This window comes from Mustelus asterias, chromosome 3 (assembly GCF_964213995.1).
Source record: "Mustelus asterias chromosome 3, sMusAst1.hap1.1, whole genome shotgun sequence".
NCBI classification, from domain to species: domain Eukaryota; kingdom Metazoa; phylum Chordata; class Chondrichthyes; order Carcharhiniformes; family Triakidae; genus Mustelus; species Mustelus asterias.
Window position 1 is genome coordinate 145132079 of NC_135803.1, and position 19861 is coordinate 145151939.

The following is a 19861-nucleotide window of genomic DNA, read 5'->3' on the forward strand; positions in this document are numbered from 1 at the left end:
CTATAAAATTAGATTATCTGGTAATTTGAAACAAGCAATGCAAATAACACAGTAAAGTGAAAATTACATGCTTAAAAACGATCAGATAATTCAAATTGAACAAATTGAGTGAACTAGTTTGCAATTTTTTTCACCGCTCCAGGAAAAGGGGTAAAACAGGTTGGATGTTAGTTTTAATTGCCTTCCACGGTACTCTATTAATGAGTCTTAAACTTATTTATATAAATGTGCTATTTAAATTTCCCACACAATTTCCTTTTATGCCCCTTCTGAGTTAGGCTGCTAATTCAATAATTAATTAGTGTTAGTTTTGTTCTTGAATTTGCACGTGCTAGAATTGTGGTGAGGCTTCTGGTAACTGATTTCACTTCGGACCTGAATAATGCATAAAAGAGGAGGCTTTCATCCTGTTGATCCAAGCTGACATAGATCTTTGGTCACAGTACTTAAAGGACATTTTTTAACCTGCCTAAGACATCCCACCCCTTGACCTTTTATTTGAAATGGGACTTGTATATTCTGCATTGTAGGGGCACACAATTAATTATGTACTCTAACCTTCACAAGCAAATGAATAGGCCATCATCTGTAGTAGGGAAACTGTGGTAATACTGTCCCATTAAAAGCTTGACACTACACAGTATCACACATGTTGAAGGCCTTGATAAAGCTCTCTGCTTTAGGCCTAGTTCTGGTACGATAACAATGGAGCTTTTTTACTGCTTTTGTTATCAAAAGAACAAATTTCTGCTGTACAATAGAGGGAAATTCATTCTATAACATTTTACTTTCACAGAATTCCAATGCAATCAGAATTTCAATCTGATGTGACGTATGTACCTTGAGATTCCCACATGGATATTATTGGGATTCAGTGTTAGTAATGCTGGTGCTATAACAGACGCGTGGTGCTTTTGTTATTTCAACTATTTCTTCAGAAATGCCATTTAAAATTTTTAACTTTGGAACGAAACACAGGAATGTTCAACTGCTGGTTAGACACCTTTTTGAGAAAGTTGCTGTTTGTCGCTCGGACAACATTGAAGTTAATTTTACTAATAGAATGTTCCCATGAGGTTTACTAGCCATTGCATTTCATACAAAGTATTATTTTACTAATCAAATAGTCATTGATCTTTGAATGCAGCTGGTGATTCTTGACAAGTCACACCAAAAATTGCAATGGTTTTGAGATTTTATTTCCTCCCAGTTTCCGTAGAAACTCACTTGCATATTACACAAAATCTGTCACCCGGCATAATTGAATATTGTTTTGAAATGTTAATTTTAGAAAAAGAAAATTTTGTTTCAAAAAATTCCATCATGTGCTTCAGTGTGGTAACTTGGTGAAATTTGATTCGTAGAGCTGAAAATGGGTTTAAGAAGAAATTATATATAGCTTTTGGGGCTAAAGGAATCAAGGGATATGGGGGGAAGGGGGGGTTAAGGATATTGAATTTGATGATCAGCCATGATCAAAATGAATGGCAGAGCAGGCTCAAAGGGCCGAATGGCCTACTCCTGCTTCTAGTTTCCATGTTTACCACAAAAAATAAGCATTCTTAGTCTGTGTCAACTACTGCCTGTGAGTAACCTAATTATAAATGACTGTAAATTACTTTTTTAAAAATACAGAACCATTTCCTTGTTAGATTATGGTATAGTGGCTTATAAAAAACACATTCTATATCTTTTAAAACACTCCTATTTATGTCCTTGTGCACAAAGGACACAATTTACTCTTTGGAACCCCATTGAAAGACTGCAAACAAGTGCAGTGAGTGGAAACCCCCAATGGTGATTAATTCATACCACATGTGTGGTCAACTTTGCGGATAGGGCTTGCACCAAGAAGACTAGTGTAATCAAGTAGAAATTCCAGGTACTTCATGTCAAACCTCAGGTTTGCACTAAGGAGGAACTAGGATCATGCACTGAGCAGAAGGTATGTGGTGCCCTTTTCCTCCTAAGATTATTTTCTTGTCATTTGGTGGATTTTGTCTGGCTCATTTACAGAGGAACCCAAAGGACGTGGAAACATCATTTGTCCTTTAACGGATCATGTTTTTTTGTTTAGTCCAGTTTCTCCCTTTCCCATAAGTGCTTACCCCTATAAGACTCCACAACATCAGCAGACCCCTGGTAAGCCCTCTCAAGCAGGTAACTTCCATGCCTGTGTCTAGGCAGTGAGTGACAGCAAGCCAATTTCAAGGGAGGACATCAGAGCCCACTTGCTTCTGTTTACATTGTGTATCCATGTACACTTGGTCCAGCAAGGATCTCCATTTAATATTCAGAAGCTGGAAGTTGTTTTTATCCTTTTTATTCCAGGAGTGATAAAGAATGAAGCGTGGGGCTGGATTTTACAGTCTCAGCACCCTGCCACACGACCGCTGCGAGTGTTTCGACAGGGTTTGTGGCGGCCGAGCGAGAGAAGGCCACATAATCTACAAAGGGTGGACCACCACCTCACCCAATCCGAAGCTATCACCCATAATACAGAGTGGCTGGGCATGTGCCTAAACCCGCAGCCTCCAGCCACATGTAAATAAGTAATTCAAAATTGAGTTTGTTCACATGCCACAGCTATGCTGCCCATACTATAACATGGTCAGCATGGGCAGGCAGCCAGGAGTGGGCAACTCGGTTTTTGAAAAACATTTTTAATGGTACAGGAAGGAAGGGGAATACTATCTTCAGGTGGGTGCCCTTTGTTCATTGGGGAATATCCCCTACCACACACACCCTCCCATTCCACATCCATAGGTTTTATGTGTGTAGGGGCATGCCCCTTTAAGTGAACAGATCAGGTGACCTGGGACTCGAGCACCACCCTGGGTGGAGCTTACTTCGCCAGTCTCATGCTAACTGTGCTAGGAATAAGACATGTTAATAAACTGTCCCAGTTGGTTTGCTACCGCTGACCTGGCGGTCTATTATTTGTCGCAATATCAGACCTCAACCATAGTAACTGGTGACGACGCAGCGCCATAACCCACGACTGCATATCACCGCTGATTTTTGGGAGAGGGAGGAAGATTGAAGTTGCCGTCCTGGACTCCGAAAATGGCAGAAGTCACTGAGGTACTGGGGTACACTCGAGGGCACAGGCAGATCGAGGCATCGAGAGGCACGATCGCAAGGGGACGTGGACTGCGTTCGCGCTGCAGAAGGATTTGATTTATTATTGACTGAAGGTAGTGGTCATGAGGGGTCTCAGGCTACAGTCGGAGGCCAGGTATAGGAGAGGGATCTCCACCGGGAGCACCGAGACCCATTGGGAAGGAAGCAGTTGTGAGGGGCTGCGGATGGCAACCAACAGAAAGTAGGGAAAACAAGGGAGTGGCGCAAGATGTGTGCAAGAAGCAGCTACAGAACAGGAAGGTGGGAAAATCTCCCACCAAAGGAACCAGGAAATGGTGGGTCAGTTCGAGGCAATGGGGCCTTTCAGCGAAGACATGAAGAGCTGGACTCTGCATGGAGCATTTCAACGATTAATTAAAGATAAATAAGGTAAAGGATGAACTAACAGTAACAGTTTTCTTGAGCATTTTAGGGAATAAAATGTTTGCGACACCAAACAACCAGAGAAACCCGCAGAGCACCCCCTAGCAGAGCAATCATTTTGCCTTGAAGCCACTTATGATAGCAGAACAGTTCCAATTTTATAAGAGAATGCAATTGGAAGGTGAATCCATTGCGCAATTTGTGGCTGTGTTAATGAGACAGGCTGAGCACTGTGAATATGGCGCTTTCCGACAAGATGCCTTGAGGGACTGTTTAGTGTGTAGGCTTCACAGTGAAGTGATACAGTGGAAACTGCTGACTAAAAACAGTCTAGATTTTTAAAGTGGCTTTTGAGATAGCTGCTTCCATGGAACTGGCTACAAGTGAAGCAACACAGTTGGGTGTCGGTACCCCAGTGCACAAAGTAGCCAAGGAGCAACAAAATGTGGTGTCAACTATAGAATATCGCCATTGTGGCAAGTCCGGCCACTAAGAATCCACATGCTGAACTCTCAAAGCCCAATGCCGCCGGTGTAAGTGGGTGGGGCATATTTTCCGGAACTGTAGGGTGCAATTAAAAGAGGAAAAAGAGAGTTGGAGTGGAGCAAACCTGAAGACTAGGCACAAGATGCATGCCGCCAGCTTAGGAGAGGACAGGGATTCTGCCAAGACTGCAGAAGAACCCAAATCGGCAGAATTTCAGTTGAATGTTTTATCGATTGGAAGAGAAGCAGATATATTCTGGGTCCGTCCAAAGGTGGAAGGGAAGATAATCAAAATGTAAGTAGATATGGGGGCAGCGGTATCACTGATCCCAGACTCAGAATACAGTGACAGATTGGAAACACTGCCATTGAAGCCTTCAAAAATCACCTCACATACTTATACTGAAGAAGGAGAGTCCCAACCACCTCTGACGAAGGAAGTGTCTTCCTTTTGGGATTATGTCGGCACCAGCTCTTTTCCAAAGGGCATTGGACCAAATTCTAAGTGGGCTACCTGGGGTCCAGTGTTACCTGGATGACATTTTGGTGAAGGGCTCCACCGCGGAGGAGCATTTGAAGAATCTTGAAGAGACCCTCAGAAGTTTGCAGGAACATGGCCTGCAAGTAAAGAAAGAGAAATGCGAATTCTTTACAGGTTCGGTGAGTATCTGGGCCTTGTCATTAATAGTGAGGGACTACACAAGACACCCAAGAAAATGGAGGCCATCATGAAAACTCCCAGGCCAGAGAAAATATCACAGTTATGATCATTCCTGGGATTGATAAATTATTATGGTAAATTTGCGCCAGATTTGGCCACTGGACTGAGACCTTTACACCGTCTGCTGGGTAAAGGGCGACCATGGAGAAGGACCCAGAGGTGTGAAGGGGCTTACTGGGAGGTAAAACATGCCTTACAAAGGTCGGAAGTGTTGGTACTCTTCGATCCGAAGTTGCCATTGCAATTGGCCTGCGATGCCTCACCTTGTGGGGTTGGTGCAGTATTGTCACACGTGTTGTCCAATGGGGAAGAAAGGCCCATTGCCTTGGCGTCAAGGTTCCTGACAAAAGCAGAGGAAAGATATGCCCAGGTTGAGAAGGAAGGGTTAAGTATTGTATTTGCAGTGAAGAAATTCTCTCATTTTCAATACGGCTGGTATTTGTGCTGTTAACCAATCACAGGCTCCTGACCACCATCTTCGGGCCATACACAGGAATATCATCCATGACAGCAGCACGATTACAACAATGGGCACTACTTTTGGCAGCATATTCCTTTAACTTGCACTATAGACAATCTGAACATCATGGGAACACTGTGCACTTTTAAGGCTGCCTCTCCCGGTAGGAATGGATGTTCCTGATTGGCATTTGAAAATTATGTGTTATCACCTAGACGATAAAGTACCTGTATCAGCGACCCTGGATCGGAATGCAACAAGAAACAGCCCAGTCTTAAGTAAAGTAATGGATTTAGTCTTACAAAGGAAGACTATTCATAGAAATCTGTCTTATTTGAGTACCTACCTGTGAAAGAGGTGGGAGATGTCTGTAACAGACAGATGTCTTTTATGGGATATGAGAGTGGTCATTCCTCCCATGTTGCAAAGCAAGGTGCTGGATCAAGTGCAACAAGGGCACCCAGGTGTGGTGCGGATGGAAGAGTTTGCCAGGAGCTGTTTTTGGTGGCTAAGTGTTCGCTCCCAGATTGAGGAAGAGGCAGGTGCTTTTGAATCCTGTGCGGTAGTGCGGAAAGCTCCGCTGTTGTCACCCCTCCACCTGTGGGAATGCCCTGAAGCTCCTTGGCAAAGGATCCATGTAGACTTCGCAGATCCAATGGAAGGAAAGATGTTTTTGGTGGTGGTCGATGCCCACTCGAAATGGCCAGAAGTTGCAATATGAATTTGGTGTCCAGATAAGACCAAAGATGAGTTGTTTGGACGTCACAGTCACAGAGTGATTAACACTGCTGTCTCACAGCGCCAGGGACCCGGGTTCAATTCCAGCCTCAAGTTACTGTCTGTGTGGAGTTTGCACATTCTCCCCGTGTTTGCATAGGTTTCCTCCGGTTGCTTCGGTTTTCTCCCACAACCCAAAGATATGCGGGTTAGGTTGATTGGCCATGCTAAATTAACCCTGGTGCCAGGAAGATTAGCAGGCTAAATATGAGCGGTTATGGGAATAGGGCCTGGATAGGATTGTGGTCGGTGCAGACTCGATGGGCTGAATAGCCTCCTTCTACACTGTAGGGATTCTATGAATTCTAAGTGCTTGTTTTAGAAGCCCTGATCAAATCGTGAATGACAATGGGCCACAGTTTGAGGCAAAGGAATTTGAACTACCTCGACCAACAAGGGGTTTGCCAGGTTGAAGTCGGCTCCATACCACCCTGCAACAAATGGCCAAGCCGAAAGGTTTATCCAGACCTTGAAACAGGCACTGAAGATTTCCCAAGGGGTGGGTTCCCTTGGAAGGCGAGTGAATTGATTCTTAAGCACATATCACACAACACACCTCATGTGATGACCCAAGTTTCCCCAGCATCGTTGATGTTTGGCCACAGATTGAGGACCACTTCTGACCTGATGCGGCCACAGGAGACACGAGAAGTGGTAACAAAGAACCAAAAAGGGCAGATGGCCAAAAGAGAAGGAAAGATAAGGAAGTTCGGGAAGGGAGAAACCGTATTGGCAAGGAACTACATGGTGGGGGAAAAATGGGTTCCTGCCACCGTGGTGGCCCAGACAGTGCCAATGTCATACACTGTTCAGACCCAGGACGAATGGCTCTGGAGGTGATACACGGATCAGCTGGTGGCTGTTCCACATCACAGAAGGGAAATGCTCCCTGACATGGAACTGTTGCAAGAGGGCCCTGAGGAACTGACTCAGCCTTGTGTTCCTGAAACTGGGGAAGTTCTGACCAGAGAGGAAATGTCGACAGAAGCTGTTGAAGGCAGTAGCCAGCTTAGAGAGGAAGATCGAGAGCTTCTGGAAATGCGGGGAAGAACACCTGAGAGGAGCCAGGTGGCAACGAGATAGTCATCCAGGAACCTTCGTCCTCCAGATAGACTGATCGTGTCTATGTGGACCTTTTATTGGACGTTGATATTGTCATTCACAGTTGATGTTCATGTTTTTATATATAGTTGAATTGCGTATTTATATAATTGTGCTAAAAATGTATCTACATTATTTGGGGGTTTTGAAGTAAAGAGGGAGGAGTGTTATGTATGTTGGGGCATGCCCTTTAAGAAAATGGGTCAGGTGACCCGGGACCCGAGCTCCACCCTGGGTGGAGCTTGCCCAGGCAATCTTAAGCTGACTGTGCTTGAAGTAAGATGTGTTAATAAACTGTTCCAGTTGGTTTACTATCACTGATTTTGTGGTCCATTGTTAGTCTCAATATCAGACCTCAAAACGAAATAATGGACACTCCTGGTGTCTCATCATGCTAAACCAAAAAGCAGTACACCATCAAGGATTTGTCTTAACCAGGTTTGAGCCCACCATTTAAACCCAACTGGTTTATAACTAGATTCAGGAAAACCATCTTTTTTGTTGCTTTATTGCAATGTTTCCTGTAGGGTTTCTATCTGCAATAGGAAGCACCCACAGGAAGACCTGGAAAATCACTACTATGGGATTGTAATGGCTGTTGCTACTTAAAATGAGCTGGTTACCAACCACCCCACCTATTACACATCTGCACCTCGCTGCCCCTTCATTGTATCATTGCGGCACAGAAGGAGGCCATTTGGCCCATCAGATCAATGCTGGATCTGTACAGCAATCTAGTCAGTCCCCTTCTCCCCACTCAATTCCCATTGGTTTACCTCAAGTGCCCATTCAATTTCCTTTTGAATCACCTCGGCTTCCACTACCATTCTCAAGCATCACACCAATCCGTTTAATCTGTAAAACACATTTTTAAATATGGAGTATCTGTATGGAATGTAAGACTTACCAATGAGTATGTGAACAAGCTTGAAAGAATTAAGGGGGTCGGTTAGCTCTGTTGGCTGGGTGGCTGGTTTGTGATGTGGAGCAATGCCAACAGCGTGGGTTCAATTCCCACATCGGTGGAGGTTATTCTCAAACTTACCCCTCACCTGAGGTATGGTGATCCTCAGTTTAAATGACCGCCAGTCAGCTCTTCCCCTCAAAGGAGTGAGTAGCCTATGGTCTTCTGGGGCAATAGCGACTTTATCTTTACAAGTGTTTAAGTTTTTAATGAATTCAACATGACAGCATGGACATTAATACAGATGAAGAGTGCCCTAGAGTAGACCTTTTTAGACCTTGGCACACACAGTAATTAACACAGCTGCCTCACAACACCAAGGATCTGGGTTCAATTCCCGGCTTGGTCTGTGCGGAGTCTGCACATTCTCCCCGTGTCTGTGTGGGTTTCCTCTGGGTGCCCTGGTTTCCTCCCACAGTCTGAAAGACGTGCTGGTTAATTGACCATGCTAAATTGTCCCTCAGTGTACCCGAAACAGGCGCTGGAGTGTGGCAACAAGGGGATTTTCACAGGAACTTCATTGCAGTGTTAAAGTAAGCCTACTTGTGACACTAATTGATAAACTTAAAAAACTTAAAACTTACATTTTTATTCCGTAGATTAAGGAGACCTGCATTTTGCCGCATATTGTAATTATTTGAATACTGGAGTTATCATAATTGTGCAATCCTTTTATTATTTTATACAATTGTATTTATTTGATTGTAACTATTATGAATCATGATTACTTGTTTTATTTGTATCATCAATTTGACACCTGCCACCACCATAAGTTTTCAATAAAGAATTCTCTATCCGTTTAAAACATCCCAAGACACATCACTGGACAGACAAAAAAAAATCAACACCAAGTCAACAAAGGAAATATCAGGCAGATGACTAAAAGCCGAGTCAAACAAGTAGGTTTTAAAGACTATCTTAAAGGCGATTATCCATCAGCTTAAGAATCAGTTATCTCAAAATGTAAGTGTAATCTTATCGCTGTTAATTTGTGTCGAAGAAAGCCACTGTTAAGAGTTCCACAGAAGACCATTGGCTGCAGGGTTTCCCAACATGAAGCAGCCATTGGCTGCAAGTTACTCTGAAACATCCTCAGGATGTGATGAAGCAATAGATAAGGGCAAAGTCAAGTTTGTTTCTTCAGCCTTTCTGCTGGGAGACATAGAAGTACTAGCTCAGACAGTGGTAAGTCTTTCACATGTTGGCTGTGTATAAAACATTTTTAACGCTTTACAAAATATATATAATGACAGCTTGTAGAATCGGAGCTCCTGTTCCCTGAGGTTTATCTAAATCTGCCTTTAAAAACAGAACAATTATTGGTGATGTTTATGAAAGTACGGTTATTTTTCAGTTATTAAAATAAGAGTACTTACACCGCATGTAGTCAGTGAAAAGACTATCGTTTGGCCTCTTTGCAGCAAGAATCAACAACTATTTTTACTCAAGAGTACCACTAAGGTGTAAAAACGGCTGGAGAAAACTAACACTTAAAAATGTGGCTCCAGAAAATTAGTACAGTAAGAAGTTTAACAACACCAGGTTAAAGTCCAACAGGTTTATTTGGTAGCAAAAGCCACACGTGTGGCTTTTGCTACCAAATAAACCTGTTGGACTTCAACCTGGTGTTGTTAAACTTCTTACTGTGTTTACCCTAGTCCAACGCCGGCATCTCCAAATCCAGAAAATTAACCAGATATTAATGATGCAATTTGAGTAAAGTATTTTTGCTGCAAGTTATGATAGGAAAATAGAGATTGCACCAAATTGAAGTTGTGGGATCTATGTAGACACAGGTTGGACTAAATAGTATGGTCATTAGACATATATGCTGTATGAAAGTAGACCATGGATGGAGTCAGTATACATGTGTTACATACTAGTTAAACATAAGCATGGAAAACAGTATTCGTACGATATATGTGAAATATGCAGAAGTGTAGAGATACCTGCACTGAATTTAAGAAGCATGTAAGCTATTTTCAACAACCATGAGCTGTAAAGTTGAGCAAGAATGTGGTAGAGATCTTGATCATTTGTGTAGGGTTGCAACACAATGTGGCAGAAGGAGGAAGTGGGGGGTCCCAGATGGATCAGTGATGGGGACACTGTGTTCACACTTAATGTTAACAAGTTAGATTTAGAAATCAAAACCACAGTTTCTAAATTTGCAGATGGCACCAGATAGTCATTACTGAGGAGGATTTCAATGAATTGCAAGAAGACATTGACAAAGTTTCAGAATGGGTATATAATTGGCAAATGAATTTCAACATAGATAACTGATAATGTTGCATTTTGGGGGAAAAAATAAGAACAAGAACAATACAACACAGGAACAGGCCCTTCGGCCCTCCAAGCCCGTGCCGCTCCCTGGTCCAAACTAGACCATTCTTTTGTATCCCTCCATTCCCACTCCGTTCATATGGCTATCTAGATAAGTCTTAAACGTTCCCAGTGTGTCCGCCTCCACCACCTTGCCTGGCAGCGCATTCCAGGCCCCCACCACCCTCTGTGTAGAAATATGTCCTTCTGATATCTGTGTTAAACCTCCCCCCCTCACCTTGAACCTATGACCCCTCGTGAACATCACCACCGACCTGGGGAAAAGCTTCCCACCGTTCACCCTATCTATGCCTTTCATAATTTTATACACCTCTATTAAGTCTCCCCTCATCCTCCGTCTTTCCAGGGAGAACAACCCCAGTTTACCCAATCTCTCCTCATAACTAAGCCCCTCCATACCAGGCAACATCCTGGTAAACCTCCTCTGTACTCTCTCCAAAGCCTCCACGTCCTTCTGGTAGTGTGGTGACCAGAACTGGACGCAGTATTCCAAATGCGGCCGAACCAACGTTCTATACAACTGCAACATCAGACCCCAACTTTTATACTCTATGCCCCGTCCTATAAAGGCAAGCATGCCATATGCCTTCTTCACCACCTTCTCCACCTGTGACGTCACCTTCAAAGATCTGTGGACTTGCACACCCAGGTCCCTCTGCGTATCTACACCCTTTGTGGTTCTGCCATTTATCGTATAGCTCCTCCCTACATTATTTCTACCAAAATGCATCACTTCGCATTTATCAGGATTGAACTCCATCTGCCATTTCTTTGCCCAAATTTCCAGCCTATCTATATCCTTCTGTAGCTTCTGACAATGCTCCTCAGTATCTGCAAGTTCTGCCAATTTTGTGTCGTCCGCAAACTTACTGATCACCCCAATTACACCTTCCAGATCGTTTATATAAATCACAAACAGCAGAGGTCCCAATACAGAGCCCTGCGGAACACCACTAGTCACAGGCCTCCAGCCGGAAAAAGACCCTTCCACTACCACCCTCTGTCTTCTGTGACCAAGCCAGTTCTCCACCCATCTAGCCACCTCCCCCTTTATCCCATGACATCCAACCTTTTTCACCAGCCTACCATGAGGGATTTTGTCAAACGCTTTACTAAAGTCCATATAGACGACATCCACGGCCCTTCCCTCGTCAACCATTCTAGTTTCTAGTCACTTCTTCAAAAATCTCCACCAGGTTAGTGAGGCATGACCTCCCTCTCACAAAACCATGCTGACTATCGTTAATGAGTTTATTCCTTTCTAAATGCGCATATGGTGCATTACTTGGAAAATAAGCAGCCATAAAAAAGCAAAGCAAACACTCGGATTTACTTCCAGAGGAATGGAATTGAAAAATAAAGACATTATGCTGAACATGTATTGAACCTTGGTTAGACCATACTTGAAATACTATGCACAGTTCTGGTCACTGTTATAAAGACAATCAAGAGGCATGGGAGAGAGTGTGAGAAATGAGAAGAATGGTACCAGAAACTGCAAGGGAAAATGAATAGGCTGGTTCCCTTTCTCTGGGAAAGAGAAGGCTGTAGAATGACCTAATAGAGGTCCTTAAACTTAAGGAATGTTTTAGACACTGAGAAAGTAGGCAAAATCTTACCAAAAAATGGCAGATTGTTGGTTCTGGTGCAAAAAACGAGCGTTCCCCTTTGACGGCGCCAGCGTGTCTTTGGTTTGAATCTTACGGTTCATTCGTGTTAATTTTTATTCCCATGAGTTTCACGCCGCTGGAGCGGCGCGTTCCCTCTGATTCACCCACCAGATAACGGCTTAACTGCTGCACGCACTGGGGAGCTCCATATAAACGACTCCCCAGCGCTTGTTCCACAATGACTGCAGGGGATGGCAGGCAGGAAGGCATTTCGGAGGGGGCCCTGAACAGACTGCTGGATGGAGTGGAGCAGAGGAGGGAAATGCTGTACCCGCACTTCAGCGACTGCAGTCCAACAGGGTGACCCTGGGATGCAGTGGCAGCCCTGGTCAGTGCATGTGCACTCTAGAAGAGGATGGGACAGCAGTGTCGAAAGAATATGAATGATCTTCATCGCTCAGCCAGGGTAAGTGAACCATCCCCAGTCTCCCACTGGACCCCCTTTCACCCCAAAGCCTTGCACCTTCATCCTTGCACCTCCAACCCTTTCTCTCACTCAGCCACCTTGTCCTCTGCTAACACCTGGCACAAGGCCCCACCTCCCTTCCACAATCCCCCCCAGTCGCTGCTATGCTCCTCACACTCCGGCTCGCACCTAAGCCCCACGCTTACCACACCTCATCGCCATCTTAAATGTCAACACTCCCACTTACACTCTCCCCATCTGTGTCATTGCAGGACAAACTCTATCACAATGCACATGAGCAGGCACAGCCACCTGGAGCAATACTGGATCTCCAAACCCTTACACACTTTGAGGAGCGCGACTTGGCCGCAGAGGAGGAAGAGCGTGCCTGCACTGCTGGTGAAGTGGGGGCAGCAGAGAAATGTGAGAATCTTCAGCACATATGCTGTTATTCCTCAGGTCTCGAGTGAGTGATCAATGTTCCCTCCGTATCCCCTGTAATGCACTGATGCCATCTCCCTTCTGACTGACCTCTGGAACAGGCTGGACCATCCTTGTGCCCCCTGGACCCACTGGACTCCAGCAGCTCCAAGGAGGACTTCTCCAACCTCGCATTGAGGAGGCGTCACAGCTGTCACCCGCACCCAGAACCAGTGCAGATAACCACACTTCGGTGGGCCCAATAAGTAGGCAGGCCTCTGGGTCATTCACTGGCGAGCACCTCACAGCTGAAGATCCACAGTAGGTGGAGACAGGGACATCCCATAGAACCGGCACTCAAAGGGATGCCAGGGCCCAGGACTCCGCTGAGCCCCTTGCGGATGATGTGCTTCTGGGACCGGTCATCCCACAGCTGCTGGAGCTTCAAAGGCAGAGTCATGAGTATCAGGAAGGGATGACAGCAGCAGCCCTCCAAAGCAAGGCCGTTGGAGGAGTGCCATCGCCTTCTATCTGAGGAGATGCCATCACTGCAGCGCAACAAGACCAACACTGCGAGGTTGGCATCCGCGGTGGAGACTTTGGTGCAAGATATGCACTCCATGGCAGGAGATGTCTGCACCATGATGTAGGGCTTTGGTGCCTGGTGCACCCGCTGGTGGGAATCCACGAGTGTCATTGCCAAAGGACGTTGGGGCTCCTAGATCTCATCCAGCTGCACCTCCATCTCATGGAGGAACCCAGGGCCCCTGGGGATCTGAAGGGAAGAGGATGAGCAGGAGTACAGCCTGGGGGCCTCCAGCCAGGGAACCGTGGGTGTCTCCAGCCCATCTGACACCACCCTCCCTGTGAGTGACACACCTCCAGCCCCTGAACTGGAGAGGGAAGCAATCAATCATCTGTGTTGTCCTGAAAGCAGACCTGGATCTTCAAGGTCCCGGCCCCCCAGGGTTGCCCGCCAGGGTTAGCTGAGGCAGAGGGATGTGGAAGTCAGCAGGCCACCTCAACCTCCGCTGTGGATCCTGGAAATACACCTAGACATCGTGGGAGAGTCAGGAAGATTGAGAAACAGTAGGCACTTGGGTGAATATAGGCACCAATGTAGATAGGTCACCATTTTGTTTTGAATGTTTGGCAATAAATTTCACTTTGTGCACTCAGAGAGTCTCCGTCCTGTCTGTTCATGCCACCAAGCTTGGGGGAACATCCGTGCGTCTCATCTCTGTGGAGTGTGAGAATAGCAGTGCTATTCCCTCTCACCCTCTTGCCAGCCCCACTAAGGAAGGGCACTCCCTCCGCTGTGATATGGACAGGAACCCAGGAAGGAGGACATGGGAAGTGCTGCCTGCAAACCAGCCCTCACAACCCTTTTAAAGCAAGGGGTGCCCTGACATGAAAGAAAAGTGAAGCCTGCAATTGACCCCTCCTGACCTCTCTCCCCAAAATGGCGATTCTGGACCCTGAGTTAACTGCATCCCCCGAGTCCTCTCCGGTGCCCCCTGAGCAGTGAACACCGCGGAGGGAGCTGGCTGTCTGAGTGCTCACGTCTAAAAGATGAAGGCGCCAAGTTCATGCTTCGGTAGACCTGTTGTAAATGGTGCCGACATAACATCCAGTGAGGGAGGGAAGTCCTGGAGAGATTGCTCATTAATGACATGCTAATGTATTAAAATGAGCGTTTTGCAGTCCCGCAGCGGGTTTCACGCCACTCCACTGGCGACGGGGCTGGTAAGGTTGGAACTTGGAAACTGGCCAGCATGAAACGCACTCTCTGGATTCTGAGCATATCCTGCCATTCCTGCAGAAGGTACGGATTCAAAATCGCCCCCAATGTTTCCATTTGTGGACAAGAAAACCAGAGGCCATCAATGCAAGGTTGTCACCAAGAAATCAAACTGAAGAAACCTGTCGAAACCAGAGACTGGTGCAAAAGTGGAACACTCTACTGAGGGAAGTGGTTATACATATACATGCATTTAAGGGAAGTCTAAATGACTTTTTGAAAGAGAAGGAAATAGAGGGTTATGCTGATAGAGTTAGATAAGGAAAGATGGGTGGCATGGTGGCACTGTGGTTAGCGCTGCTGCCTCACAACGCCAGGGACCTGGGTTCAATTCCGGCCTCGGTGACTGTGTGGAGTTTGCACATTCTCCCCGTGTCTGCGGGGGTTTCCTCCAGGTGCTCCGGCTTCCTCCAACAGTCCAAAAATGTGTGGGTTAGGTAGATTGGCCAGGATAAATTGCCCCTTGTCAGGGGGATTAGGAGGGTAATATGTGAGGTTACGGGGCTAGGACAGGACCTGGGTGGGATTGTTGTCGGTGCAGGCTTGATGGGCCAAATGGCCTCCTTCTGCACTTTAGATTCTATGATTCAGTGGAACATAAATCCTGGTTAGGCTAAATGACCTGTTTCTGCGCTGTGTATTTCATATCATTGATTTAACATAATTATCACAGAATTGTTATTTCACAGAGGGAGGGCATTTGGCCCATTATGTCTGCACTGGCTCTCCAAACGAGCATCATGATTTAGTGCCATTCCCCTGCCTTTTCCCCGTACCTATGCAAATTGTTCCTATTCAAGTAATCATCTAGTGCACAAAATGTTCTACACTTTCCACTTCACAGTTTACGATACTTCTAAATTTTGTGTCATCCACAAACTTTGAAGAAAGATCCAGATTATTAATATATAATTGGAAAAGCAAGGGTCCCAATACCAACCCCTGGAAAATACCATTGTAAATCTTCTCCAACTCGAAAAATATCCAAGGACCGTTATCTCTGCTTCCTATTATTCAGCCAATTTTGTATCCATGTGGCTCCTGTCCATTTCATTTCATGAGCTATAACTTTTCTCACAAGTCTATTGTGTGGCACTGTATCAAATGCCTTCTGAAAGTCCAAGTACACCACATTAACAGCATTACCCACATCAACCCTATTTGTTACCTCCTCAACAAACTCCAGAAAATTAGTTAAATATGATTTCCCCTTTTGAAATCCATACTGGCTGTTCCTAATCAACCCACATTTTTTTATGCGACTACTAATTTTATCCCAAATAATTGTTTCTAGAAGCTTGCCCACCACTAATATTAAACTGACTGTAATTGCTGGGGCTATCCTTCCAACCTTTTTCAAGCAAGGGCATAACTTTTGCAATTCTCCAGTTCTCTGACACCTCCCTGAGTCTAGAGAAGACCAGAAGATTATGGCCAGCATCCCTGCAATTTCCATTCTCACGACCTTCAATATCCTTGGGTGCATCTCATCTGGTCCTGGTGTCTTGTCAGCTTTCAGGACTGACAGTCTATTCAACACTTTCTCATCAATATTGAACCCTTCTAGGGATAGAGGTTCCTTGTCTGTCACCATGTACTAAGTAGCATCTATCTCCTTAGTAAAGATGGATACCAAGTATTCATTTAATACCTCAGCTATGCTCCTAACCGCCATGTGTAAATTTTCTTTTTAGGTCCCTGTTTAGTCCGACTCTTCCTTTGACCAACTTTTTACTATTTATACACCTATAAAAGACTTTGGGATTCCCCTTTATGTTAGTTGCCAATCTTTTCTTATTGTTCCTCTTCACTTCTCTCATATGCTTTTTCACCTCTCCTCTTTGTTCTCAACTGTATTTTCTACCTGACACCTATCATAAGCACACCTTTTCTTAATTTCTACCTCACTTTTAATTGAGGGAGGTCTGGATTTGTTTGCTCTACCTTTCCATTTTAAAGAACAACACCTTGACTATGCCTGTACCATTCCTGTTTAGCCTGTCGGTCTTGAAAGCTGATAAGACAACAGGACCAGGTGAGATGCATCCAAGGATATTGAAGGAAATGAGAATGGAAATTGCAGGGTCATAATCTTCCACTCTACTCTAGACTCAGGGGAGGTGTTTGCGAAAGGTTTTTTTTCATTCATGGGACATGGGCATCGCTGGCTGGCCAGCATTTCTTGCCCATCCCTAGCTGCCCTTCTTGAGAGGGCAGTTGGGAGTCAACAACACATTGCTTTGGCTCTGAAGTCACATGTAGGCCAGACCAGGTAAGGACGGCCGATTTTCTTCCCGAAAGGACATTAGTGAACCAGATGGGTTTTTCCGACAATCAGCAATGGTTTCATGATCATCGGTAGATTCTTAATTCAAGGTATTTATTTATTATTGAATTCAAATTCCACCATCTGCTGTGGCGGGATTTGAACCTAGGTCCCCAGAACATTAGCTGAGTTTCTGGATTAATGGTCTAGCAACAATACCACTAGGCCATCACTCCCCAATAAGGATAGCCCCAACCCATTGTTCCGCTCTAGTTTTTCCTGCCAATCTTTCATTACCAGCACAATGAAGTTGGTTCTCCCCCACTTAATTATTTTTACTCTGGATTGCCCATTATCCTTTCCTATCATCATCCTAACCTTATGATACAATAATCACTGTCTCCTAAATGTTCCCTTACTGACACTTGAACTACTTGGCCCATCTCATTTCCAGGAATCAGGTCCAACAACAGTGCATCCTTTCTTGTTGGAATGGACACAGACTGCTGGAGAACATTTTCCAGAACACAGGAACTTTTGCTTAACATTCCTACTGTCCCAGTCTAGTAATTAGGGGAATTAAAATCCCCCATTATAATGTTTGCATCGCTTTGTAACTTCCCTGCAGATTTGTTCTTCAATAGTTTGAGGAGAAAATTATTGGAAATAAAGAACAGTAATTACACTTAATGAGCAGCCATTTAATGAGCAACATTTTAATCCATAAGCATGACACTATTATTTTAATATTAATCCATTACACATTAGGTTTGAAAATCATGATTTTAGAGCGGGGATTGGGGCATTAGTTCAGCAGACCTATTTAATTTGCACACATCCATCATCTCATGGCTGTGGACAACTAAACAACTCACTGGAGGAGGAGACTCCACAAATAGCTGACTCTGACGTAGTTTCCAGAATCGGTGGATTCTGGTGGGAATTCGGGGAGGCAGGCACTGTGGAGTCTACCACAAAGAGAAGGGACAGAAAATTACTGCTACATTTTTATGGAATCTGTAATAGCTTAAAGAGACCTGTTGCCAGAAAAACATGTCTCAGCAAAACCTGGAGTTTTTCACACCAATTGCCCACTTTGTGGACTATTTAACTGCTGAATTGAGCTCCACCAATCTTAACAATCACCTGTTGCACACTGGCATTATTAACGTCCAACATTTGAGGGTAAATAATTAATTTACAGGATGTGGGTGATGCTGGCTAGGCCAGCATTTATGACCATCCCTAGTCACTCTTCAGAAGCTGGTGGTGAGCTGCCTTCTAGAGCCGCAGTCCCTGAGGTGTAGGTGCACCCACCGTGCTCTTAGGGAGGAAATTCCACGATTTTGACACAGTGACAGTGAAGGAATGGCGTTATATCTCCAAGTCAGAATGATGACTGACTTGGAGGGGAACCTCCAGGTGCCAATGTTCCCATGTGACTGTTACTCTTGTCCTTCAGGATGGTAGTGGTCATGGGTTTGGAAGGTGCTGCCTAAGGAATCTTAGTGAGTTTCTGCAGTGCATCTTGTTGATGGTGCATATGGCTGCCACTGTTGGTCGATGGTGGAGGGCGTGAATGTTTGTGGAGCAGATAGCAATCAAGTGGGCTGCTTTGTCCTGGATAGTGTCAAGCTTCTTAAGGGTTGTTGGATTTGCATTCATCCAGGAAAGTGGGGAGTATTCCATTACACTCCTGACTTGTAGCATGATGGCATAATGGTTAGCACTCACAGCACCAGGGAACCGGGTTTGATTCTGGCCTTGGGTGACTGCCTGTGTGAAGTTTGCATATTCTCCCTGTGTCTGCATGGGTTTTCTCCAGGTGCTCCGGTTTCCTCCCATAGTCCAAAGATATGTAGGTTAGGTGGATTAGCCATGGTAAATGCACAGGGTTATGAGGCTAGGGCAGAAGGGAGAGTTGGTGCAGATTGTTTCTACATGGGAGGGGTTCTATGGTGGACAGGCTTTGGGAGTTAGATGAGTTACTCGCCACAGAATTTCTAGCCTTTGACCTGCTCTGTAGCAACGATTTCTGGTCAATAGCAACTCCAGGATGTTGATAGTGGGAGATTCAGCAATGTCATGGGGCGATGGTTAGATCCTCCCTTGTTGGAGGTGGTCATTGCCCAACACTTGTGTGGCGCAAATGTTACTTGCCATTTGTCAGCTCAAGCCTGGATATTGCATTTGGATGTGGATTGCTTCAATATCTGAGAAGTCACAAATAGTACTGGACATTATGCAGTGATCTGCAAACATCCCCACTTCTGACCTTATGATGGAGGGCAGGTCATTGATGAAGCAGCTGAAAATGGTTGGGCCTAGGACACTAAGCTGAGGTACTCCTGCAGTGATGGCCTGGAGCTGAGATGATTAACCTTCAACCACCGCAACCATCTTCCTTTATGCCAGGTATGACTCAACCAGCGGAGAGTTTTTCCCTTAATTCCCAAAGATTCTGGTTTTGCTAGGGTTCGTTGATGCCATACTCGGTCAAATACCAAGGGCAATCACTCTCACATCATCTACGAGTTCAGCTCTTTTGTCCATGTTTGAGCCAAGGCTGTAATGAGTAATAGTATTGAACTTCTAACAGGCTATCATTTAGATTAAAATAATAGATGCCACTAATATCATTGTAAGAAGTCTCACAACACCAGGTTAAAGTCCAACTGGTTTATTTGGTAGCAAATACCATAAGCTTTCGGAGCGTGCTGCTCCTTCGTCAGATGGAGTGGTTATCTACTGTGAGACTCACCACCAGCTTCTGAAAACAGATAACCACTCCATCTGACAAAGGAGCAGCACGCTCCGAAAGCTTATGGTATTTGCTACCAAATAAACCTGTTGGACTTTAACCTGGTGTTGTGAGACTTCTTACTGTGCTTACCCCAGTCCAACGCCGGCATCTCCACATCACTAATATCATTGTCA

General features: G+C 45.0%; 1 protein-coding gene across 2 annotated transcripts in view; it reads left to right on the top strand.

Annotated features, from left to right (window-relative positions):
* LOC144491685 (hyaluronidase-like) overlaps positions 1-19861 on the top strand; it is a 62084-nt gene that overhangs the window by 28695 nt on the left and 13528 nt on the right. The gene's annotated exons all lie outside the window — the stretch shown is intronic.